Raw genomic sequence first — 26,875 nt, forward strand, 5'->3', positions numbered from 1 at the left:
CAATAGTATATAAATTAATAAGGCAAAGCAAGCAGAACAAGAGCATTATAACATTTATTTAACAATTTGAATACCAGACATTCTATAGTGCAGAAAATATCTAGACTATAAAATGGTAAACAAAAGCCCAGTTTTTAGCACACCAACTATAGGACAATGGAAGCATTGTTTTAAAGAAGGGTTGCACGTTGGACCCATTTCAGCTCAACCCAGGTTGATTATCCCTTGAAGTACAGCAACACCTGAAAACTTCTACAGAATCAAAAGGGTAAATATTATAGGTTAAGGTACAATACAATGAATTTCAAAGAAAAGTCTTAAATATTAAATGAATTATAACACACATTTAAAAAAAAATACCATACAAAATAATTTTCAAGAGCATGTATAACGTAAATGATGCCCTATCACATTCTTATGCAGTATCATGCTTTACTCTCATTATTCTGTATTTCTCTTAAATCGGTTCAATCACTTGAGGAAATTTGCCAGTGGTTCTCAATCTAATGTAAATGAATTATTTTAATCTGAATCACAGAACCGATTTTATAACCTAATATTTTAAAAAGGAGATGGATTTAAGATCAGTCAGTATCTAATGTTTCAATACATGTTTCATTATTTTTGTTAAATTTTACAGCAACAAGAGAGTTTAAAGTTTCTTGATCTCCTAGGAAACTTCAACTACTAATCTGGTCGCCATCAAAACCAAAGTTCTTTTATTTCCTTCCTTGTATTTATTCATAGGATAAATACATTATTCACGAGGATCCTCCATTTTATCACCCTCACACCTTTCAGAAACAAAGTAATCTAAACTGTGAGTTAGACATCCCTTTTATCTACTCCTTTAGTGTGCATTTTATAATCATTCAACAATGCTAACTCTGCCATGTTGCAAATGCTTTTAAAACATATCTAAAAGATATTCATGATATAAATCCCATAAAATAATTCCACCTGTGAGTAAACTTTTCACACAGTCTGTCCCCTTTTCCCACCAGACCTCCTCTCATACCCCCAAACCAAGAACAGATGGGAGAGAAAGGAAATTGTGATCAAGGTTAAAATGCACAAAGTGCATGCAGGTCTTTGGAACAAGGTGAAGGGGGATATAGCTCAAAGGATTTAATTTTTTTTATTTCATATTTTTCATATTTTTTTTTATTTCAAAAATAAAGAATACATTGAAGATTATCCCACTTATTCCCCCTACAAGATCAGATGAATAAATATGACTTTAATATGGCATAACATCTTTTTTTCATATTTTTCAATGTCATAGTATGTTTATAGAAGTGTACAAGCGATAAGTATTCCTGCTTTCGTTATATTTTAAAAGACCAACAACATAAGATGAAAAATAATTGCACATATTTACTTTTTCTGAACAACTTTGCAATAGTCATCTGACCAAATACAAGTTCAAATAAATGTCAGAAGCAATTACCATAATCAATAATCACACTGTACAAAGCATTCACTTTGTAACAGCAAACAGTGTTAATTCTTGGGCTATATTCTTAAGTAAAATTGAAGGCAAGAAGACTTAATGGAGTCCTGCAAATAAAATTACATAGATTTCTAAAATCCATGACATCTGAAGATGTCAAAAATGTTTTGTTTATGTATCAGAAGTACAAGAAATTAATATTGAGGGCAAAAAGGCATTTGGGGGCTAAAGCAGTAAAGGGTCAGCAAGAAGAAGAATACAAAAGTATAAGAATAATATCAGATTTGCATTCCAGTATCTCGATTCATGGGAAATAAAATCAAAGCTTTTAGAGGACCAAATGATGGCTATAAAAATAGACTATGTATATTTATTTATGAATGAAGCGAGCAGCCTTAAGTTTCCAAATACAGTAAGTGTAGGACACAAGGGAAAGGAAAATACCTAATGTGAACTGTTAGAACTAAGAAAAACGTAAAAATTCTTAATACACTGTTGATAAGACTGCAAAACTGTAAACAGCTATCATTTAAGACTATAGGAAAAGAGAAAAGAATTAGTTAGCCACAGAAGCAAATTCCAGTCAACTGTGACGCTTCGAATGAAAATGAAAAGGCACATCGATGTTAAGCCTAGAAAGGAAAGGCATTCAGTTGTTTGTATTCTAAGCCCTGGACAGTTCCTGGCATAATTTTCTCCCTCTTCCCCTAGAAGTGAAAAAAAAAAAAGATATCTTTATTAGTAAAGGTATGCTTGCACTAACAATTAAAGTTATCAGTATATTTAAGTAATACCATTGGAATTAGGTTAAAAATCCACATTTTTCTCAAATGTTAAGCATACATTTAAGCATGAACGAGAACAAGGCCAAGAGAAAGAAACAGGGTTTTTATAAAATAGGTGGGCCTTAGATAATGACCTAAAGGAAATAAAATTACTGTTCAGAATAAAGAAAATGAATACTAGATATAATTTAGACACTTATTTTATATTTATAAAGATGCACAGATGAGTTAGGATAACTTAAAGCACTGGTTCTCAAAATGGGATCCTCAGATCAGCGGCACAATGAACCACGAATTGTTAGAATTGCATTCTCAGGCCCCACCCAAGAAGACCAACATACTCAGAAACTGGAGGCCAGTACCCAGCAATCAGTTTTAACTAGTGCTGCAGGTAATTCCGATGAATAAAAACCATGGGGTTAACAAAGTTTTATGTGTTTTAGTAAAGAATAAATGTGCATGGAAATGCACGCTTTTGCTCAATAAATCTTAATAAATTACAAGTGAAATGGAAACTCATGAAATGAGTATGTTTATGCAGCAAGCACATAATCGAGTTTAACATGCTCAGTATGACTTCTCTTGCTAACTTTAATCATAAGAAACAAGAGTTTTAGTCGCTATAATTTTGCACATGAAGACCAGTTATTTATAAATTCCTAACACGACGGGTCTGAATAAGTAAAACTTCTAAGAACATGTATATATCACATGTAAGCCCATTTTAAACAACTTTTCCTAAAAATTTACCTGCTAATGAAAATTTCTAACAGTAAATAAAACTGGAAATATTTTTCTGCTAATCTCCCTAGGAGGACATTATTTAAAATAACAATAACAAAAGATTCACTGTGATCATTGCAAATTTTTCTAAATCCAACCTTTGGCTTATGTATTCAAGTAAATTTTAACAAAGTGTCTCAATTATAGGAAGAGATTATAATATGATTGTTTTTAGAAAGAACTCAAGAAGCGTAAGAGCAGTTCTTGAAAATAATATCTAAGCAATTTCTGGGGTATAAAGTATGACTTAACAACACCTAGTAAATAAATATCAACACATACGCATTCAGTGTCACATTCTAAGCATTTGATCATTCTTAACATTCTAATCACATTTCAGAAATTTCAAAAGTTGCCATGTATGAAACAAAAGGCTAATAATGATTTCAATCACTGGTTTAAAAGCACTATCATAAAACCTCACCTATATGTTATTTCTATACATTATTTTAAGTTTCCAATTTCGATCATATTAACTATTTCTCTCTCTAATATTCTTACTAATCTAAAATATACATTGAGTACAACACTCATCCTGAAAATTCCTATGTAACTAAATTAAGTCCAAAAAGAAATGCTGTGCAATATTATCAAGTTCAAATACCAGAATAAAAATATTTCTGACATTAATATTCATAAAACTTACATTTTAATCACAAAGCCCATCTACTACAACGAAGAAAATCCTAAATCCTGCTTTATAGGCCATAAAGCTACTTTAAATGGAGCAAAAAGACTGAATTTTAAAAATTACTTTAAAACTCATTCCTATAAGTCTTTCTATTCTAAACAAGAAAAAAAAATTCTACTCAGGAACAAAGCCAAATGTACATCCCAAAAGCTGAAAAAAATAAAACCAAATAATTTTGGAGATTAATAGTTTATTAATTTACTTCCTGTGTACAAAGGAATACCAATGTATTTGCTCATTAACAAAATTTAGAGTACAATATTTAAAGTCAAGGAGTATTTAATAAATCTCTTAACTATCACAATTAGCACATGGTAAAAACTTAAAACTATTAAAACAGTATATTTTATCTTCTAGATGTAATCAATGTTCTCAGGTTTCAATATTAGCTTTTAAGGCATCCATAATATCTTTTGAAATTAAGATAAATGTTGTCAAGAAAAATGTGTAATTGATGAAAAGGCATTTTATAATGTGTATTATCATTAACTTTACATACTCGTATATGAAAATTACTTAAGAAATTGTCATGTACTGAACAACATCCATACAGTATTTTGAAGAAACATCTTTTTTTATTTTGGCAACAGTAGTGCTTCGTCATTAATCAAATATTAATTCAAGCTAACTATTAATGATGTTTTTCCTTAACTTTTTAAAGCCATCCGTGGAAGAAGGCACAATGTGCACATTACTTATAATCTGAGAATAAATTGTACAAAAATCAATAGTGTAGCATATCATTTAACTGTTCAGAAGAAAAATCATTTGCTAATTGGGGAGACTAGTGTTTAAAAGCAGAGGCTTTAGAATCAGAAAGAACTGGGTTTTAAGTTCTAGCTTGGCTGCTTACTTAACTGTGAGTCCATAAACAATTATATTAAACCTTTCAACCTCAGCTTTCTCATCTGTAACACATAATATTTTCTTTAGAAGTTTGTCGCTAAAGTTAAATGGGATAATGCAGGCAAACTCCGCACAATCCCTCAACAACTACGAATTACCATCAACAAAAAAAAAATCACTAATAACAATAAGTACTCCCTTATAAGATGGACATAGATTTACAATAAGTACTCCCTTATAAGATGGACATAGATTTGCAAACCTTAATGGGGCAGGATATCTTTAATTCTTCCATAGTCCCTAAAGAGCACATATGATTTTCTGTGTACAGCTTTAAAAACACGCCGAACTATTCATGGAAATTTGTTTCCTTTCCAACTCTAATCTTGAATTGTACAATGCCCAACAAATCACTTTTACTCTTCTTTTGATTATCTTATGCTCATTATTGCACTTTACCAAGTGCAAAGTATGGAGATGAGATTCCATGTGTAATCTATTGTGAGAGGTGTTTTAATCAATAGTCTTGTTCTGCTGATTAAGCAGGGGCTTCTGTTTTGGCAAGATAACATTAGTTTCTCCAGTCATGCTCCAAAAACCATTGGGGATCTTCAGCACATCATTAGCTATGCTACAATAAAGCTTTGGTACATTCTCTTTTCTTCCTTAAATTACTTCTTCACTGTCCCATCATTCCTCGTCTCGATGGCACTGCATTATTACTGCATCTCCCCTGAAACTTGCACTAGAGCTATGTCTCCAGGCCATAGGATGCCATTTTCAATTGAAGCTTCTGCTTGAAAATATAAATTAAGAAAATTTCATTATCTCCTGCCAGGGGCCATTATTCACCACAGTTCTAAGGAAGATTAAAAATTCAAAATCTACCGACTTGAACAAATACTCCGGTATTCAACAGAAAAGCTCAGTAAGTATATCATGACAGAAACTAAAAATTAATGTTTGCGGAAATTTGGAGTTATCCTCTAGAATTAGTCCAATCCTTTGTTGAGTCTGTATGTTCAGTGAAGACTGCTTCAAAAATTTCAGTCTCTTAGTGGCATCTGTTATTTTTTAAATTCAATTATGAAATAATAGCAATAATAGGTCTGTTTCTTTCCTGAGTTAACATCTGTCTTAGTAAAAACTATTCACATTTTTGGAGATGAAATCAATGTTTTCAAGGTACCAGTGTGTCATATAATGATACTTCTTTCCAAAGTGCCAAAAACAAGCAGAATATTCCCAGGAGTACCCTGGAAGTGTTTAAACCACATCCACATAGGGAATTATATCCTCTAAATGAACAGAACATCCACGGTTGAATTATTGCAATATGAATCCATTCTCTAATTAATGGAATAGAAATGATAGTCATTCTTAAGCCTCAATAAAAAGAGTAAATTTTATTCTATTCAAGAACATAAGTTAAAAAATTTAGAAAAATTACCACAAAGGGCAAAAAAGAAGAAAAAAAAAGAGACACAGTCAACCTATAAATTCTTATGAAAGGTGATTATAAGCCTGACACATAATAACTAATTCAGTAATTGTTTTTGAACAAACGAAATTATAAAGAATAGTTAACCTGGCTATTTCTATTTGTAAATAAACACAGTAGAAAATAAATATAAGATCCAATTGTGCTTCAATCAGTTGTACCTGATTCCCAGAGAATTCTGTCAATTTGGACATAGTTTGGCATCATGAAAGCCAATAACACAATACTTGGGAGATAGATCTATTTAATGGGAAGGAGAAAAATGTAACTTGTAGCTTCCAAATCACTTTTTCATACACCAACAGTTTCAAACGACCAAGAAATGTAGCACTCTGGGCACCAGAACTTCTGTCTGTTTTAGTCCAAATTTAGAATAAATTTTCATACACATAGCAGACGACCTTGGAACAATGAAAGCTAAATTCCGATGCAAACAGATTTGCTCAAGCAAAGTGTCAAATAAACCGTGGGGACAAATATATATATATTGAAGATACAGGTAACAACTATTCTCACTGATTAAAGAGGGAAAGTGAGTTAAATGTTAAATCAAACTTTGTTTTTCTATTGTATAATGAAATGCCTTTTTATCCTCTAAACTACTAAGGAAAGTAAGTCCTGCTTTCTTTAAATATTTATTAATGATGATTTGTGAGCCTAACTAATTGCTAGGTAAACATAACATTAGGAAGCTAAATGGTGTGTAATGAACATGGTGGGAAAAAAAAGGGGGTGTTCTATAGTAATGTTCCCATTTGTCACATAACTATGCTCTCATAATTCATTTAATAATCAGTGTATTCTAGAAGATTTCTATCCATCAAAGTATTTAATTCTTTGGCATGTTAAGATAGTCTACTCTAAGCCTTATAGAATATTGTCAAAGTATTTTAAAATTATTAAAATAAAGTTGAATTATTGAAGCAAAGTTACTACCAAAATCTCTAGGAATATATGCTTGAATATTGGTACATGTGTGAATGCATAATTTGGAAAAAAATAAATAGTATAATTTCTATTCCACTTAGTTTCCTATATACTGGTGTTTAAAAAATTTAAATATAATCCTGATTTTTTAAAAATATCAATTGTGATTAAATCTTTGCAAATGTATTTGAAAAAAGGTACAGAAAAAGCCAATTTATTATTTAAATAATTATAGGCAAAAATACAAATATTTTTCTGTACCATCAATACATAAACCTATCTGACTGAAAAAGTATATGGTTATATAACAGAAATAGAAACCCAAATAAATAAATAAACAAATAAATACCAGGTAACTTACAGTAAGTCAATAAAAGCTTGACAGGAAAATCCTGTTTAAGATTGTACCCAGAAGATTGTTTCTACTTTTCAGTATGTTGAAGACACGAGTAACATAAAAGTGATACCTTCCATAATCATTTTGTGTCTGAGTAAAATATTGTGTCCGGAATTGTAATCACAAAGTATGAATACTGTAATATTTATAGTTAAACTTCCATCTCAGAAACTTAAAAATATCCTCAAAAATTCCACATTAATTACCAAAATAAGAATTTTCAAATGGCAATGCTGACTTTCTAAAGACAACTTTCTGTTTTAGAAACCTCTGAAATTCCTTGCAGTTTTTACTGGACCTTGGGGTCAGTTTAATGCAAATTAGGCTTGACTCATTCAGAGCCTTATTAATCCAATACAAAATCTCTTGTTTCCGGAAATGCACATTCAACATAAATGTGCTTGCTTTTATGAGCAAAATAAGAAGTATTTACTTATAAAGCGTGCCACTGAGACTAAGTTTCATTCACAGGGTCATCAGGTCTAACTACTTAATAAAAGGAAAAAATAAATAATTTAAGTGGGTCTAAAACTATAAAATATTGAAATACTTCAAAAATATCACTTCTCTGTCCAAATTTTCACGAACTGTACTTTTAAAAATTAAAAAAAAATTATGACCTGTATCAATTAGGAGCAATTATTTATAAAAATGTTAACCTACTACAGTTTGCACTTGCAGAAACTATCACATTTTTAACAAAGGAAATGGGAAATCGCGATGGGATGCCCTAGTTAGATTAAATTAGCAAGAAACTTGTTACCAGAGCATATAAAAGACACAGCATAATAAGACATGACCTTGCAGAGTCTTGGAGACAATCTGTGATGTTTTTCCTTCCTCTAACCTTTGCTAATTATCTGCAAATTTACAGACTCTTTTGTTGTGGGTTATTTTCCTTCAAATTGTGAGGAGATTTTTGGTTTCTAAATATTTAATTAGTCTTGTTATGATAAGAACTGTACATGCCAAGCATTTTGATTTTCATACTCTAGTCCTTCTAATTATCCTCAGATTTAGATTGGTCATCCCAAATCTTTCTTTTGTAATGATTTACTTCTTAAAGATCATTTGGTGAAGAAATATTTTCACCCTATGGCTCTTCTTTTCCATAAATGGCTTTTCTGGTCCGTTAATTACCCACTCAGAGGATTAGAGTTTGAAATAATGCAAAAGAACCTACAACTAAAAGGAATTTTAGTCAGCAAAACTGAGTAAACTAGATTTTTGTTGCTGCTATTTTAAATTCACCTTAAAGATTACTTCCCCTTGGTTTGGATATGACTTTGATAAAGAGAAAAATTATGCTCCAAATATTTTTTTTCCTGCCTCCCAAGATGTTTGATGGGGTGTCATTTAGTCGGTATTATGTATCTCATACACAAGAAAAGAATTTCTAGTCAAATTGACAGCTAATATAATTCCCATTTTTACAGAGGCCTCACTTTAATTACTGCATAGCAACAAATGTTCACAGAGCTTCCTATACAAACCAAACTGAAAGCATAGAAACAAAATCATAAGACTTTGGTAGCATGGCTTTTTAAAATTTTTCATCTATGCAAAATTTAAGACAAAGTATAACTTTTTGTTTATGTATTTTATCGATTCAGGAAAGGTTTTTTATTTTTTATTAAAAAGGCTACATTCTATAAGTGCTTGCTTTTTCAAACAAGAGGCAAGAAAGCCTGCTATTCTTTACCCAGACTAAATTATTGTGGTAGAAAATCTTTCACAACTTTTAGTACTATTATTTCTTCAACGAACTTATTTTATTTTTCAGATAAATACATTTTTCTTATTATTATTTTTATTTTAAAGCTATTTATTTTCCTCCTGTTACTTATAAAACATTTTGGTAGTAAAATATGTGACATGTAAGGAGATACAAAAGTATGAGTGAGCAATACTTTAATATTGACTTGAATTAATAAACTAATGTTGGAGAAGAACAGGGAAATATGTATACTTAAATTTTCCCCAAAGGGTCAACAAAGTGAAAACTCGATCTGGAAAAAAAGTGCTATGCAATCATTCTGACAGTCATAAATCTTTTTCTATCAATTATCTAGTTTTAACTTTGTGCCCTCAAAAAAAAGTTATCTATGGTTTACTTGTGTTGCTCTTTCTCTAAAAAGATACATCCAACCTGAATTCTCACAGAAATTACTGACTGTACACTTGTTGAACTACTTCTTCCTTAATACAAAGAACCATCTGAAGGACCTTAGGTTAGGCCACGAGACTAATAGTCTGAGAAACTGCTGTTTTTCAACTCACAGCGGTGCCCTCTATGCAAGCCTAAGGGTAGCGACTCTCGGATCTGAGGGAAATGCACACATTTGCAGGAAGCATCAGCTAAGGAGTAGGTACAGAAAAAGCCAACATACACACTATGTTAGCCAAATAGTATTAAATTCTTCCCTGATTATCCAAACCTGAAGTGATCTTTCTCTCCTTTCACTATGGCAGTAACTCCTTCTCATATTCTCTATCTCTCTCTCCATATATATACACACACATATATATGTGTGTGTGTGTGTATATATATGTATATATATGTAGGCAATTAATTATACTCTGTGTTGAGGCATTTCTTCTGTTTTGCATTTTAGTTGTTAATTAACTCACTAAGTATTTTCAATGTTTAGAATTAAGCTGTAAACTCCTTACGTTTTTGTTTATATTCTTTTCCAAACACCCCAAAGAGTGTTGGTGTATGAGGTCTCATACAATGTCCTTAGTTGTTTCTAGGACCCTAGTCTTATCTCTCTAGTTGTTAGTCTTCTTTTAAATCAGTTGGAATGCCTATTCCTGTTTACAGGAAAAAGTAGTCTCTCAGTAAATACTTTCTAAATTGGAATTCTCCTTCTATATTTTATTGAGGTTTTATCATCAAAGAAACAACTCAGTGTGTTGTTGATACACACTAGTTGTCATTTCCCTCATGAAAAGTGCAGTTTGTATAGATGTTTACCTAATGATTCTGTAAGACAAGAAGTGAAAAACAATAAAAGCAAAAAGCTGGAACTACAGACTCTTGGGATACTTCTAGCAGTAGAGCAGGTGTTAAAGGCTAAAAACGATCCTTAATACCCACAATCTGAATATAAATAATCAAATTCATCAGAGACTTATAAAGAGGTGAATACTTTGTGAGAATCATACACTCGCAAAATTAACGGCATCTCACCTGACTGATAAATATATGGCAAATTTCACTGGCTTACTTCTGATAAATCAGAACTAATCTTTAATCATGACAAAATATTCATAATCCAATCCTTTTATCAAATTGACTATCACTGCAAGAGTCTCATGTGTTTGCACAATTAAAAACCTCATGTTAGCTGTATATAATGAGGCATTACATTTGATGCAAATCCTTTTCTATTGAAATAAGTGCCACGCTGACAGCAGGAAGTAGCTGATAAGAAAGCAGCGAGGTGCTGCTGATGGCACTCTCGATAACTGAACACCTACTCATAAACATTCAGTCTACAGTGTATTACCCCAAGCGTTCTTTTCTTAAAAACTACAGATCAAGGGACGTGTCCTTTTGCTGCATCTCAGCCAAAAAGGCAAAAAATTATCTAAAAACCAGATAGATAGAAGATAAGGAGGAAGGGAGGGAGAGAGAAAGGAGGGGAGGGAATGACAATTTTATATCCACCTCGATTCTGGCATCAGAAACAGCAATAAGACATTATCAGCAATGAAAGACATATTGCTTTTCACCAGATTACAGTATTTTTGAGGGGTTAGTGCTGTTTGAAGACATTATCAGCAATAAAAGACAAGATGTAGAAATACCGAGTTTTAAAAGCACAGTAATCCCTAAATATACACATCCAAACAGTATCTATGCATAAAAAGATGAACAAAAGGATATAAAATTATGTATTACTGTTCTCTGCCATAAAAAGAGTGAACTCCTTATTGTTTCAGAGTTAATATAAAGGGCATAAAATCCTAGTGTTATTCTCTGTATTGACATCATAGCATTTAAAAATTTTTAAACATATTTTATAGAATTATTCCATAATTTTGAGAAATATAAAGAATACAATCTTTGAAGTAGCCTTTCCTCCTCAGCCTAAATGCAAGAAGAGAATTCACAATGCCCCAAAGGAAGAAGAAAGATGATCAGATGCTACGCGAAATGGACACTTTGAAAGGGTGAGGACAGAAGCGGAATAACTCCCTTAACAGACCTATTCAGAATTTCCTCAACATATAGTACATTTTTGCACTCAGCCATTACTCATCATTCTCCCTTCTGCATCAGTTTCTGGAAGCTCATTGCGCTATCTCAGAGATTCAGTATCGTTATTTCTGTACATATATCATCTTCTTTACCAGATTACAGTAGTTTTGAGGGGTTAGTGCTGTTTGAAGACTCTCTAAACCATGTGCCGTGCATAACGCCGTGCCTTAGTCTAAAATTTATTAAGTCCATACACATCAGTCTATAGACTTCAAAATATTCTTACTGGCCATTCATAAATAACTTCGAGAGAATCTGGCACATTACCTGAGACATTACACAACTCGATAATTATTTGGTAGCATCAATCAGTGAATAAAAGATAAAGATTTTCAGAAGCTAAGCATAATCCCACAGCTGTATTGATATAAACCAAATTAAAACCTTTCTTATTTATGTGGTTGTTTACGTTTCTAAAAATTACAATCACGGCAGAAGGCTTCCATTCCATAGGATATTCCTAGCCTGAATTAGCTCCATATCAGAAACTTGTCTAAAAGGCTCAGTTCATTGTGACCTAGAATATGTTAGAATCAAAAGCTTTAAATACTGCTAACACATGTACAGGCTTGAGAGTACTGGGCTGTGTGCTGTGAAGCACCAAACCTGCATTTCCAAAGCTAATACGCACTCTTAGGCCAAAGATATAAACAGAGTAAGCATTATTAAATAATGAATATCGGGGAAAACACCTTTCTCGCTGCAGATTAAAGTCACAATGTATACTTTATTATATTAAGCGCATTAAAATCTATTAAGCTATTTTAAGATTTTTTTACAGGCCTTACAAAAATTACAGATAAATATGAAATTTAAATAAAATGGATTTGAAGTTGCGTATTTTACAGCTGGAGAGTTTTAGAATTATTTTTATATGCAAAAAAGCACTCTGATACTTAAAAAGTTCTACATTCACACACAACATACCTATTTTATGCTAGGAATCATGGTATATTTATTAACTACATTTGACATGTCATTATTAAGAAAAAGAAACCCTACAAGATCTTGCTATTGCTCTTATCTTTGACCTTTCAACTTTTCCATTTCAGCAACCTCATTAATGTCAAAATGCCATTACAATGTCTGCCCACTTTTAAATCTCTACAGCCTTAGCAAGGCAAAATCTTTTGGGTTCAGTAAGGAATGCTTTGGGGTTTTTTTAAATTATTTATTTAGCTAAAAAGCTTAATAGAGCCACAAAGGTCAGAATATTTCCTGTATTAAAGAAAAAGGACCGCGTGACAAAGATAAACTTTAGAATGTAAAATGCCACTTGCAGACTTGAATTGGGCATTTCTCTTTTGCTTTAAAACTAATCTAATTTTTCAAAATTTTAAAACATTTTAAAAAAGGTTTTTAATTGCTAGATTCCTATCATGTAGATAACCGATACCACGGACAGAACTTGTTTTTACATTTAATAGTACCTTTCTTAGGCTGGGTAATAGGGGGACATGGAATTTGAAGCAGAAATCTCTGAGAGGCATGCAGTGCTATCAGACGTATCAGTGAAGCCATGAGGAAGCAGGATTGGATAGAGTGAGAAGTCCAAAGTGGCTGCAACAAAAGCCCAGCAAATTCCTCAGGGAGGGAGCTCTGGAGTTGGAAGAGCCCTTCAGAGAGGTCTCAAAATGAAGCAAAGGAAGAGGCCAAGCCTTTGTACTCTGGCATTTGATGAGGGCTGCCTCTGGAGAGCAGAGTTTAAGATCCCTTCAGCCTGAGGCAGCTCCAGGGCAGGGCTGGAGAGTCCATCAGCAGGCAACTCCCTTGACAGCTGGGGCAAAGAGAGTGGCCTGATCCTAAAGGGAAATCTGGAGGGCATACCATAACACCCACTACACAACACTGTAACAGTGAAGAGGTTAATGAGAATTGTTTTCAAAACAGTTCTTTTAATACTACTTCTCATTTACATGGCTTTTATTGTGTTTTATCTTCCTGTACACACTGACATGTCAATCCTGTTTACTAAGCGATATTCAATGGGTTTCCTATAGAGCAATGAACCTTAACAGGCAGCTTTTAATTGGCCCACATAGGAAACCACATTACTATTAATTCCACAGCTACCGCATAAAATAAAACCAATGCTTCTCTAACTCTAGAGCAATTAGACCTCTCGGCTATTTGGCTAACTCCGCTTCATGATACCCAATGCAGTTAATTATATTTTTTGATGTTAACAGTCTCTGTCAGTCTCAAGCATAACTTCTCTTTGATGAATATTTAAATTATATTTGAATAAAAAATAATCTTGGTTACATTTCATATTCAGTAATCATCACAGCTTAATAACGTCTGCTCGTCAGGAGTTGAAATAAATGGCAATGCACATGTAAAGGTCCTAAATCAACTTATCAGATAATATGTTTGTAATTACCTCTATCTATCTATCTGTCTAATATATGTGTTTATATACATTTTAAAATGTATAGTCTCATTCACATAAAAACCCACAATTAGATTTCAAAAGTTACTTATAAACATTATTTTAAATTGCATATACAGGTTCTTAAATTTATGATAAGAACATCTTAGGACTGGGTCCTAAAATAATATAATGTACGAAAAAAATTACCAAAGTGAAAAATGTCGTAGAAAAATAATCATACATTCTTTTGTCTCCTGCAACTGTATTGTTGTGGCAACTTCCAAGAGTAATAAGAGAAAAAAAAAAAAAAAAACTTTGATTTACTCAGCAATTTTTGATTATGGAGCTTTTGGAAACCCACTGAAATAATTACTAAAGGAAAGTAACTTAAAAATAATATTTTCCTCCAAAAAGAGGCTGTTTTGGAGTGGTGGATGAGGGTAAAGGACATTTCCAAAAATGGGGAATGAGGGAAGTGGGAGGAAAGCGTAAAAGCAAAGCCCATTAGTATAATTACTTAAAAATGTATTTACATCTATTTAGTTTAAAACTCCTTTCATCTAGTCTATCTTATAATATGAAGGTTTTAAACCAAGCATTTACTTAACATAAACTGTGAAAATAGGTTTTCTATCTCAAATTTTTTATCAAGTGAATGAATGCTATTATCTATTTAACGCCCCTTAATAAATTACATAGTTAAAATTTTTAACTTTTCACTGTCTTCTCCCAAATACTCAATGTTTAGAAAACAGGAAACACAATGAAATCAAATTTAAAAAAACGATATAATGAAATGTCCTGAAATGCTCACATCAACCTATGAATGTCCAGTGAAACACTGCCAATTTCTTGAAACTATCACATTATAAATAAAACAGGTAGGGGTGGATTCAAGTTTTCTGAGGTCTAAAGCTTATAAAATTCAGGGGTACCATTTGAAGAAAAGACATTGAAAAAAAGACAAGTAGAAAATGAGGTGCCAAAGTGAATACTTTAGGGGGAAAAAAAATCACAACAAACAAAACATTTTTAAAAGCCAACAACAATCACAAGAAACAAAACCCACAAAACTCAAAAGTGTTTTAAGAAATTAATTGCCTGGCATTCCTTTGTATGACTTTCCTTAATTTTTTCACTCCATAATCTATGACTATCTCTTCATATAACAATTCCATAGTGTCACTTTCTACAATTTTGCTTTTCCTCTAGAACAGATGATCACAATTTGTTATTTATTATTGATGGTTGGGACGGATACACACAGCACACACCTACAATGTCACTGTGCTCGTGTCTTTTAAACTGCTCTGGCCTGTGCCCCACAAACATTTGATATGATTCTATTTTATGATATTCATTAAAAGAGAGGACCAGTATGGTGCATTTATAATTCTGAGTAATACAGTTGAGTTGATATGTTCTCTAAGTACTGTACGTACTCCATGAAGAATATGTAAGATAGTAAAGAACTTCTGTTTTGATTAGTCATCTATGGGAATCAAATCTCCACTTACTGTTTTACACATTTAATGACTCAAAGAATTTCCCACAGACTAGCTTCTGCCTCCCTATATTTCAAACATTATTTCTCTAACAGTTGCCACATGTCTCAGGTGCCATAGGACACATTCAAATTGTAATGACACCTGGCCTTGCACATATAGGTCATGATCAGCACGGCAGTATGATGAATAATAGGAGAATTTCTAGAGGCCATTTCTTCACCAGAATAGCAATGATTCAACTGTACACGACTGTCTGCAAACCATATAAAAACACCCCACTAAAACCCAAAATGAATTTATTACCAACTGACCTTCCACTTAACAGAACCCCAAAAATGTGCTTGGCTACTCCTAAGTGACCATAAATGAGGGGAAGTGTAACAAGGAAGTCAAAGAATGAAATCAAAACCTTAAAAGGTTGTGTTTAAATATCATACATCAGCAAATTTTACAAGAACATATGACCTTGTGAGCATGCTGCTGAGGCCCTAACAAGGCCTTGGAAGTGGCCTGTCCAAATGAAGCGCTCTGACGTTTCAGATTCATTAGCTTCATGATAAATCCACCTACAGAAACAGAGTAATATGTTCACAAATTACAGGGGAGTTCAGTAACAATCTGATCTGTCTGTGGTCTGAAAAAATGAACAGAAAGACCACGGCTGTGATCTCAAGCAAACTATGTAGAGTGCCTCTCATTTCAGGCACTGCCTTCAAAGCCATGGGGACTGTGTTTAGGTGAGTTCTAAAACCATGTCTCTTTATTGGTTGCGTATGACATGTGAAGAAATATTGGGAGAACTGTGACATGTATTAGGTACGTGATACACTTCACTTATTTATGTGAAATAAATGAATACTGGGGGTGCCAAAAAATGTATACACGTTACTTGTATTCATCTTTTGTCATCAGTATATATTAAGTATTACAATTTTAATAGTTTTTTTTTTCCTTTCTTAAAATATGTATACTTTTTTTTTGGCACCCTCTGTATTAGAATTACATAATTGCTCACTTCTTTGTCTTTCTTCCTTTCTCCTAGAGACATCTGAGACATATATGAGCTCTAAACCTAACTGTGGGATAATTGCAAACAGCACTAAAACTGTTAACTAAATCGCTATATTAAAAAAAAAATACATAGCAAAGTAAAAAGAATAGGTCTTTCAAATCTGTAAGACAGATAACTATATATTAGTAAAACACTATCAGAAGCCCCATTATCCTCAATAACTTTCCTTGAACAGGTACAAATTAGACTATCGATACTGGTGATTTTGTTACTACTGAGGTGGTTAATATGGTCTAGGGCTGCAATATTAAGTGATATATGGAAAATTAATAGGGCCATAATGAGTAACAGTTTAAGCTTTTTAAAATAACCTAATATCAAATCTTCTCCTTTCATTTAATAAAATTAGTCATTAGAGCACATTATGAATGATACTGACTCACAGTTGTATCCTGCTTTTGATGGGGCAGAGTTCCTAAACTGCGAGGAAGAAAATAAAGATTTGGAGTAAATCAACAACTAAGGATATTTTCTCCACCAGATAACATGTAGGTATTTTTTAAAACATACTTAGAAACCTCAATAAACGAAAAAGAATAATGAAAATGGGAAACTCTCAGCTTTATTCAAAATTGTATTTGTTATTATTTATTGCATAGTAAAATGTATTCAATAATAAACAGGACATTTTCAGACAATGAAATTATGCCAAAGCTTCGAAGCATAGATGTATTAATTTCCTAGTAATAAACATATCAATATGAAGTTGTACTGTACATGAAAAAGATTCTAAAATCTTAAGTGAAGTTACAATTCATAATTCTTCATTTTTAAGTGTGTGTTTTAAGTGTGTGGGGGGGGGGAGAAGGGGGAATAGACAGCCAAATCCAAAGGAAAAATAGTGAATATGCCTTGATTTGAAACTGTAAAATTTCATTTCTATTCTCTACAACTGTAATGAAACATCTATTTTTATTTTTTCAAAGGACACTTTTTTTAAAGGATGCTTGTAAGTCATATTTATATACTGACACTAGTAGCATGACATCAGAAAGCAGATACACACTAAAAATAAATCACATTTAAGTACAAAACAAAACACTGAAATGGGTATTTGAAATGAGTCTTATGCAAGCAGATCTAGTGTGCTTTCATTCAGTTATTTAGCTTTTGATTGTCTAGAACAATTTAGTAATACAATACTGCATTAGACTTGGTTTCTGTCAACTAACATAATTTGTTTAAATTTACTTTGTAAACAGAAACCATTAGTTTAGTGTGTAGTATGGAATGCTCCAAGTAAGTAAAAAAACAACAAGCTATGTACTATTGAAATACCACTGTCACCTCCTCTGTAACACTCATGTCTCAAATGAGAAAGATGGGATAAATGATAAATAGTGTGAAAAGCACTATGAAAAGATTATAATGATATTGAAATTTGTACGTCAGATAAATGTTCACATTTGCTTTTATTTATTCACTTCGACTTTGGTTTAAACAAAAAGACAACTTCTAATGATAAAAACTGAAGCAAAATCAGACTTAAAATGAGATATCTTTGTTTTTAAAAATGAACTTCCCTTTCTCTCATCTGACCAGTATCTGTTTAAAAATAAAATCAAATTCAAACTTCTAAGGTATTATTCAAGACTTAGAAAATACTGAATATTGGCAATGTAGTAGTACCTTAGGGAAAATGGTCCTGGCTTCCTTGACCAATGGATATAATATAAAAGGTAAAAAACTATATATTAACTAGAAATATCCCTGAAAACAAGCAATTCACACTTGTGCTCTCACAGTCTTCATTATCTAGTCGAGTTATTTTACTAATTTTCATTTTAAAAGGAGAAACAAAGACCTCTGTAGGGCAGAATCTTTGATGCGACATTATTTCTTTCTTCTACATTTGCTAAGCAGGGTTGTAAGGGATATTTAGATGATTTGTCTTCTAATCTATTTTATAATTTATTAGTCTTTCTTGCGCACTAAATGTGAATGTTTAATATGATTCATGTTTATTACTGCCAATAGTCTCCCCTTCCTATAATGAGTGCTTTGGTTTAAATGTCCATCAGTAAGTGACATGCAAAGTATGTGTCCAATTAGATATACCAATTAGAGCTTTAATGATTATTTATTACTGTACTAAGGTTCAAGAGTCTGTACTAGTAACCTTCCAATCTTTGGCTAAAGAGAGGTGCTTGTAATTCCACTTAGTTGACTTAAAAGAACTCAGCCAAAGAGTGAAAGAATTAGTGGAAACCCATCACCTAACAGAAAATAACCTAAGTACATCACACAGAGATGATGAGATAGTAACATCTGAGTTATTAATTTTTCCCAAGATACATTTCATCTTAATAGGCAAATGGCTGATACACCTGACACCACCTATAGATAAATGCACTTGGAATAAACAGCATGAAGGTTAGAATGTAGTTTCTCGGAAACGGCAGGATTAGCTTCTATGAAAATAAATAGGTTCCCTAAATAAATATATTAAGCAAGAGAGAAGCACCGTCGACCAGTAAATATTTAAATAAAATATACCAACCCCCAAATATTATGAAACATCAAATTAGATGAAAATGGCAGACTGGGCAAATTTTTCTCCCTCTAAAAAAAGGTCATAATAAAGAAGGGATGTGAGCATATTAGAAAGACAGGCTTGACGTTTATTGTGACCTATAAGGAAAGATCAGAAAACAAAAAATTAATTAAATTAAAAAAAAAACTCATATAGCTCTGCCTTAGATACAAAGCTTCTTTATAAAGACTGAAAGATCAATATAAAAGTTGAGAGGGTTGTATGTCAGGGAGAGTATACCCACACTGAAATCTATAAATATGAAGTCTGCCAGAGAGCACTGGCAGAGCTGTGACTGCATTTTAATGGATCTTCATGGTTCAATTCTGAGAAGCTTCCAATATTCATCAGTTCCCACAGAAATGTTTTGTGTGTATATGTGTATATCTAAGTATCTCCTTTCTTAAAATACTTTACACACACTAAGTATCTATTAGTATACTTGAAAATAACACAAGCATATTTTAAAAAGCTAGGTAAATTACTATTTAAGAATATTTATTATTTAAGAATTTCCATGCCACCAAGATAATCATTAATGAGGTTCTAGGTATAGATGATTTGATAGTCCAGCCCCTGTGGCAAATAATTCAAACCTTCTGAAGGTTCACAAATAAAAAGACAGATATTAGGCCGCCACTCCTTCCCTGGGATAGTTTCCTAAATGAGAACATACAGTCGTCCCCCCTTAACCGCAGTTTCACTTTCCGGGTTTCATTACCTGCTCTCACCCACAGTCCAAAAACGGAAAATGAAAAATTACAGAAATAAACAACTCTTAGGTTTTAAATAGCATGCAGTTTAGCGTGATGAAATTTCCCGCAGTCCCGCTCCACCCCACCCGGAACATACGGCATGCCTTAGTCCAGGTACCCACGCTGCTTATGCTTCCCACTGGTTAAGCCATTTAGCAGCCGTCTAGGGTGTCAGGTCAACTGTCCTGGCATCTCTCGCAGTGTTTGTGTCCATGTAACCCTTATTTTACTTAACAATGGTCCCAAAGTACAAGAGAAGTGATGCAGCAACCCGGATATGCCAAAGAGAAGCTATAAAGTGCTTCCTTGAAGTGAAAAGGTAAAAGTTCTCTAATTAATAGAAAAAGGAAAACTCATATGCTGCGGTTGCTAAGAACTATAGTAAAAACGAATCTTCTATCCATGAAATTGTGAAGGAGGAAAGAGAAACGTGTGAAGGTTTTGCTGTCGCACCTCAAACTGCAAACATTATGAAACAGTGTGTGAGTGCTTAGTTATGATGGAAAAGACGTTACATTTGCGACCGGCAGACATGAACAGAAAAGGCGTTGTGACTGATGGCAACATGTTGCACCAGAAAGCACTGAGCCTATCCGACGACTTCAGCACGGCATCCCCTGAATCGAGTGACACCAAGCCATTCACTGCAAGTAAGGGATGGTGGCAGATCCAAGAATACGTTTTGCATTTTATCCTCTCACATCACTACCACAAGGGTAAGTACTAAGTACAAGAAGAGTAAGTACAGTACAACAAGATATTTTGATAGAGTCTACATTCACATAACTTTTAGTACGGTATGTTACAATTGTATTTTAGTAGTAGTTATTGTGAATCTCTTACTGTGCCTAATTGATACACTTAATCATCAATGTGTATGTATAGGAAAAAACATAGTATATAAAGGGGTCAGACACTACACCCAGTTTTAGGCTTCCACTGGGGTTTTGGAAAGCATCCCTATGGATAAGAGGGACTACCGTGCATGCTTCATTGGCAACAAAGTGTACTGACTGGAAACACTTTATTCCCCAAGTGTAACGAAAGGGAGTTAGAATACAATGAGTCCTAAGTTCCTCAGACATCTCTAACAATCTGTTACCTAATAACTCTCTTAAAATAGAAGCAATGGCCTATGTTTTCCCCATCCCAAAAAAGGGTCTCTACTTCTGTGCCTTGCCTGGTAGGATAGCAAGAATGGAGGTGGAGAGGCAGAGGGTAAGACCACTCTGCTTGTTCCAGCGTGCAGCATGCATGGTCCTTCCAAACAGCCTTAACTTTAACTACGAGCTGGGAGTATTCATTCAATGTTCCAGTCTTATCCCGCATCTGCAGTAAGGTAAAGAACCACGGAACAGAAAAAGTAATGCACATACATATGCAATAATACATTTCTTCAAATCCACATGCACAAAAGAAACTGTCACCACTCAAGTGGCTGCTGGGTTAACCATGTTAAATAACATAGCGTTATTATACTTTGAGATAATAGGTTAGGACATTGATAGGTTTTAGAAATTCAAGGATAAAACAGTTACTGAATGGGGTATAGAATGGGGATAGATTAATCCGGTTCCTACATATTTCGGCTTACTTCTATCATTCCAACCTTTGTGGAAAAGATCTTGGCTCTAAAATAAGTTTTGCCACTTACTTAGCTTAATTTAATTAAATGGGCCGGACCCAAGTTCCAGAAGTCAGATTTTAAACATCCCTAAGTTGTACCTCTACTTTGTAAATCTAGATCGTGTATTTATTATGTATTGCTTGGTTCCATGTGACAAGGGTACTACCTAATTTTTCTGGTCTGTACAAGACTGAAAGCTACATTCTTGATTTCTATCCTATAACACTCCTACCTTGAAAATCCTAGCAAATTCTATGATTTGAGCTGTCAAAATAGAATAAAAATCTTCAACAATGAGAATAAAAGGTATGTCTTCACTGCTCTACTACTGGGTATGAGCCAATATCTTTCTGTGCCTGTTCTGGTTTCGTTGATGGCAACTTTACCTGTGCCCCTCAACGCAGGTGTTCTCTAGAAGCCTGGCGTGCTCCAACGACATGATCTCGGTGGGTAACATCATCTATTCACCTGCAACTATCAACCTTATGTTTGCTTCATGTGTATGTCCTGTCACCACACTCATGAGTGCCAAATCTGTAAAAACGACTGCTTGCCGAACTAGTTATTTTTTTATAAGCCACCCTGTTCCCAAATAAACTTAAAGGAGCTTAAGAGGGTAGGACAACACCAAAAATATAGTACATTTTACTTAGTAAGAAATCTAATACATATGTGCTATGGGGTTTTAACCAGTTGTAATCTATATGTGGGCTAAAAATTTTGGCTAAAAGCTTTTAAGGAGCCAGCCTACTTCTCTAAGTCTATGGCAATGTTTTGATTTCCTTGGGCAACTTCAATTCCAAAACAAAAATAAAAGTAAAAAAAGAGCCTATCTTTGAATTGATTACACAAAATATCCTTTTCCTACCAGAGGAAAGACTGAGGCATGTATTCTTAACTGTCCTCTTGAGAGTAGTACACATTACTTTTAGAAACTCTTTGTATGGACAGAGGTACACTGATGAATATCTGGTAGCATGAGCTGGGACTCTGTAACACAGGACCTACCCATGCACATGAATTATTAACCTTGAGCTTAAATATTGAAAACAAAAACAGTAAATATTTACTTTCAGATGTCTAAGACAGAAATCTAAAAACTTAAGGATATATTACAGAGCATAATCTAAGGCAGCAAACTACACTGATGAGAATGAAAAGGTCCTTAGAGTGAAAAACATGAATAAAGGAACAACTATAAACGATCCCAGAAGAGGATCTCAGGTACAATTTAGTGTATCACTTTAAGATACTAACTAGACTGTCCCCACGGGCTGCAAAGAACCAATACTGTTAGCAAATTCTAATTTACTTATTCATCCAAGGGTAGTAGGGTTGTTTTTCTTTAATAAATTCAAAGTGTGACACTGTTACTTCTTTTTTAAGTTAGCCCATCTTTACAGATCATTTTTTTAGTACTATCCTCCAAGGGTACTAAAAAAATGATCCGTAATAAAGTATTAAAATACGTATTTTAGAAAAGAATTTCATTTCTCACTTTTTAGGATGAGCCATTTGGTGTTCTTATAAGACATGCACACTGTCAGTTACTAATAAAGCCTTGGTTTCATAGCTTTTTTTTATTATTATTAGTTTCCGGTGTACAAAGCAACGTAATAGACATTTACACCACTCACAAAGTGGAAACCCCCTCCTCCAAGCTACTACCCCTCTGACATCTGATATAGCTGTGGGTTTCATACTTTTAAGTGAGCAGAAAATAGAAAACGGAGAATGAGTAACAATACTCTTATTACCAGCAGAGTCAGAGTTACAAGTGTATTTACTTACTCAACTCTCAACTGCTGAAGTGATTCCAATTTTTGTGCCTATCTCCATCATTATATGCAGAAACCGGAGACTTTCAAATTTAATAGAAAAAATTCTAGTGCTTTTGATTGTTCCAAAAATAAATTTTCTACATTAAAGGAAAAAACTCTCTTTCCTACATTATTGAATCACATTATTTGATGATCATAAACGGAAACATTGGTCAAATTGTTAGGAGTTTGGTGAAAATAACTCTTACTTTATTGTAAATATTGAGAGTATTTTAAAATTAAAACAATAGGGACAGGGGGTTATTTCTTTGTAAGGGGTGTAAACATCTGTTACATTGTTTTGTACACCTGAAACTAATAAAAAAATAATAATTAAAAGAAAAACCAATATATTCTACACATTCAGTAATTATTCAGTAATAATTCAGCTGCAAATATATTGTCTATCTATTTTTCTTACAGCTATCTGAAACTTGTATGTAATGGTCAAATATGGCAGACTTCCTCAAAGGGTTATATTGTACATACTAATACATAGACTAGAGTATGTATAAGCTACCACTATGAAACTCATTTTTAAGTTATCTTAACATTGTTTTCCTTGTCAATAAAGTATTCATGTTTAAATTGTCATTATGGTGATTGAATAATTGTAAGTCAGCAGTATAATATGACAATTTAAAACTGGGGTTTTGACGGCCAGTTTTGGAATTATCCCCATATTTGCATTAATATAGATAAATTGTTTAGACATTTTGATAACAGGGGTACGGAAAACAACTGTATGCTTTCACAGAATTTAAATACCTCAAAACTCTAGTTCCTTTCAAAAGTATCAAAAATGCAGCCCTACTTTTATAACACAAGACAATAAAAATAACTTGCTATCTATCTTGTACATTTTCTATATGTAGTTATATTTATATGTACAAGTATTTTGCTAGATAGTCAACTGTGTATTTAAACTGTGTTAAGCCCACGTACAAAGATAAGTTACCCACAATGTGTATTTCTTCAAGTCTAGCTCTTCTAGATTTTCTCTTTGTTCCAATTCCCAACGCTTGCTGCTTGCCAGTCTTAGTAAAAACAGGTAATTATACAGAATAGTTTTTCACTTCCTATTTCTCTCTGGCCTATTTTTAAATGCTCAAATCATATCACTGCCTTTGAATAGTTGAGGAATGAATAACATGCAAGGAACACGTAAGGAATGAATAAATGGTCAATTATTAATGGTTGCCTTTATTGCCTCCCTAACATAGGCAATTCCCAAATTTTGAAATACCAAAATACCATATACAAATTGTTCTATTATAACTTACTATAGCAAAGAATTTATTCTTCCAAATAAGTTATGTTTTGTGGTTTGCTCGTTGGTCAGATTTCATATTCTACATAAAGGATTTTAAAACTACTGATCAAGTACCATTTATGCAAATGAGATTTAGTCTTAATTTTTTTAATAACTGCCCTTAAGAAATAAAAATAAAAACATTTTGATGGAAATCTTTTAAAAGTATTGCATATGTTCTCTGGTTTCCTAAAAACATCTTGGTCAGTATCAACATGAAAAGATAACTACTTACTATGAATGTGCTACCAATAAAAATATGCTATTACGTATTCTCTGTGAAATTAGAAATTTTACAGCAATTTGTACCCATACTCTTACAGTGTAGATTTTTAAAAAATCCTTTTTCCATTGACTCTTATCATTTCTTGATGTTTTCAATGTGCCTACAATGACCAGACTCATCTAAAAATTTTGCTCTTCTACTTTAAGGCTTTAAGGTAAGTAAGCTAGAGAGCTAGACAGAATATTGTGTCCAGAGGGGGAAAAGAAGCAGAAGGATGAGGGTGAAAGCTTTGGATAGAACTTATGAAGGGTTTTCCTAGTAAACGAAATATAAAAAGCAATAATGTATAATAAATTCTGTGATACTAAATTTTCTTTCAAAGTCTCTATGTTTCAAATAACTGGGACTGCTGGATATTAAATGCAATAGTTCCATCATAACTAACCACAACTTTAATATTTTATATACAAGAAAACTCTAAGATGCCAAGAATACCAATATTTAGAAAAACAAAAGATGCCAAGAGTTATGTGCTCTGTGTTACGGCAGAGGAAAGGCAACCTCCATCATCAGCAGGCTTTTCCATTCTCTCTCTATGTAGGAAGGCAACTGTCCAGTTAAGAGAGATCATTTATAGAAAGTTTATAATGTACTTTCCAACACATTGTTTTTAAAAAATAAAACCAATAGTTTATTACCCAAACAAATATATGTCTAGAGAGAGAGAGAGAGAGAGAGAGAGAGACGAGGGCAGGGACAAGTGTGCAAGTGCAGGCACTATATGCTTCCTTAAGTTGCATTTGTTGTTTTTATTTTGTTTGTTTTCTAAAGCTAAGGATAAAAAGAATGAGAAGACCTGCCACAGGCTGGGAGGAAATATTTGTAAAGACGTATCTGATAAAAGATTATTACCCAAAATATATCAAGAACTCTTAAAACTCAACAATAAGAAAACAAACAACCTGATTTTAAAAAATGAGCAACAGACCTGAACAGACACCTCACCAATGAAGATATACAGATGTCATGTGAGCAAAGTGAAAAATGTTCAACACAATGGGAAATTGGGTTTTACAAATTAAAACAATGAGATACTCCCACATACCTATTAGAATGACACAATTCTGAAACACTGACATCACCAAAAATAGGTAAAAGTGTGGAGTAACAGAACCTCTGACTACTGATGGGAATACAAAATAGTACAGTAATTTTGAAAGACCGTTTGACAGTTTCTTTCAAAACTAAACACACTCTTACCATAAGATCTAGTAATTGTGCTCCTTGGCGTTTATCCAAATTAACTGAAAACTTATATCCACACAAAAATCTTAAAACATGTTTATAGCAGCAATTATTCATCATTGCCAAAACTTTTAAGCAATCAAGATGTCCACCAATAGGTGACTAGATAAACTTTGGTATATCCAGACTAAGGAATATTATTTAGTGTTAAAAAAGAAAAGAGCTATTAAACCATGAAAAGGCACAGAGGAAATTTAAATGCATAGTACTAAGTGAAGAAGTCAACCTGAAACGGCTACATACTGTATAATTCCAACTGTATGACATTCTAGAAAAGGCAAAACTATGAGACAATACAAAGATCAGTGGTGCTCAGGGTTAGGAGGGACAGAGAAATGAGCAGGTTGAGAACAGAGGATTTTTAGGGCTATGGAACTATGCTGTATAATACAATAGTTCCCCCCTTATCCACGGTTTCACTTTCCAAGATTTCAGTTACCCGAGGTCAACAGTGGTCCAAAAATATTACATGGAAAATTCCAGAAATAAACAATTGATAAGTTTTAAAACTGCACACTGAGTAGCGTGATGAAATCTTGTGCCAACCTGCTCTGTCCCAACCAGGATGTGAATCATCCCTTTGTCCAGCGTATCTACGCTGTTATGTGCTACCCAACTTAGTAGCATCTTGGTTATCAGACCCACTGTCATGGTAGCTCAGGAATTATGTTCAAGCAATCCTTATTTTACTTA

General features: G+C 33.2%; 1 protein-coding gene across 26 annotated transcripts in view; it reads right to left on the reverse strand.

Annotated features, from left to right (window-relative positions):
• ADGRL2 (adhesion G protein-coupled receptor L2) overlaps window positions 1-26,875 on the reverse strand; it is a 604,130-nt gene that overhangs the window by 58,030 nt on the left and 519,225 nt on the right. The gene's annotated exons all lie outside the window — the stretch shown is intronic.

This window comes from Rhinolophus hipposideros (assembly GCF_964194185.1).
Source record: "Rhinolophus hipposideros genome assembly, chromosome: 8".
NCBI classification, from domain to species: domain Eukaryota; kingdom Metazoa; phylum Chordata; class Mammalia; order Chiroptera; family Rhinolophidae; genus Rhinolophus; species Rhinolophus hipposideros.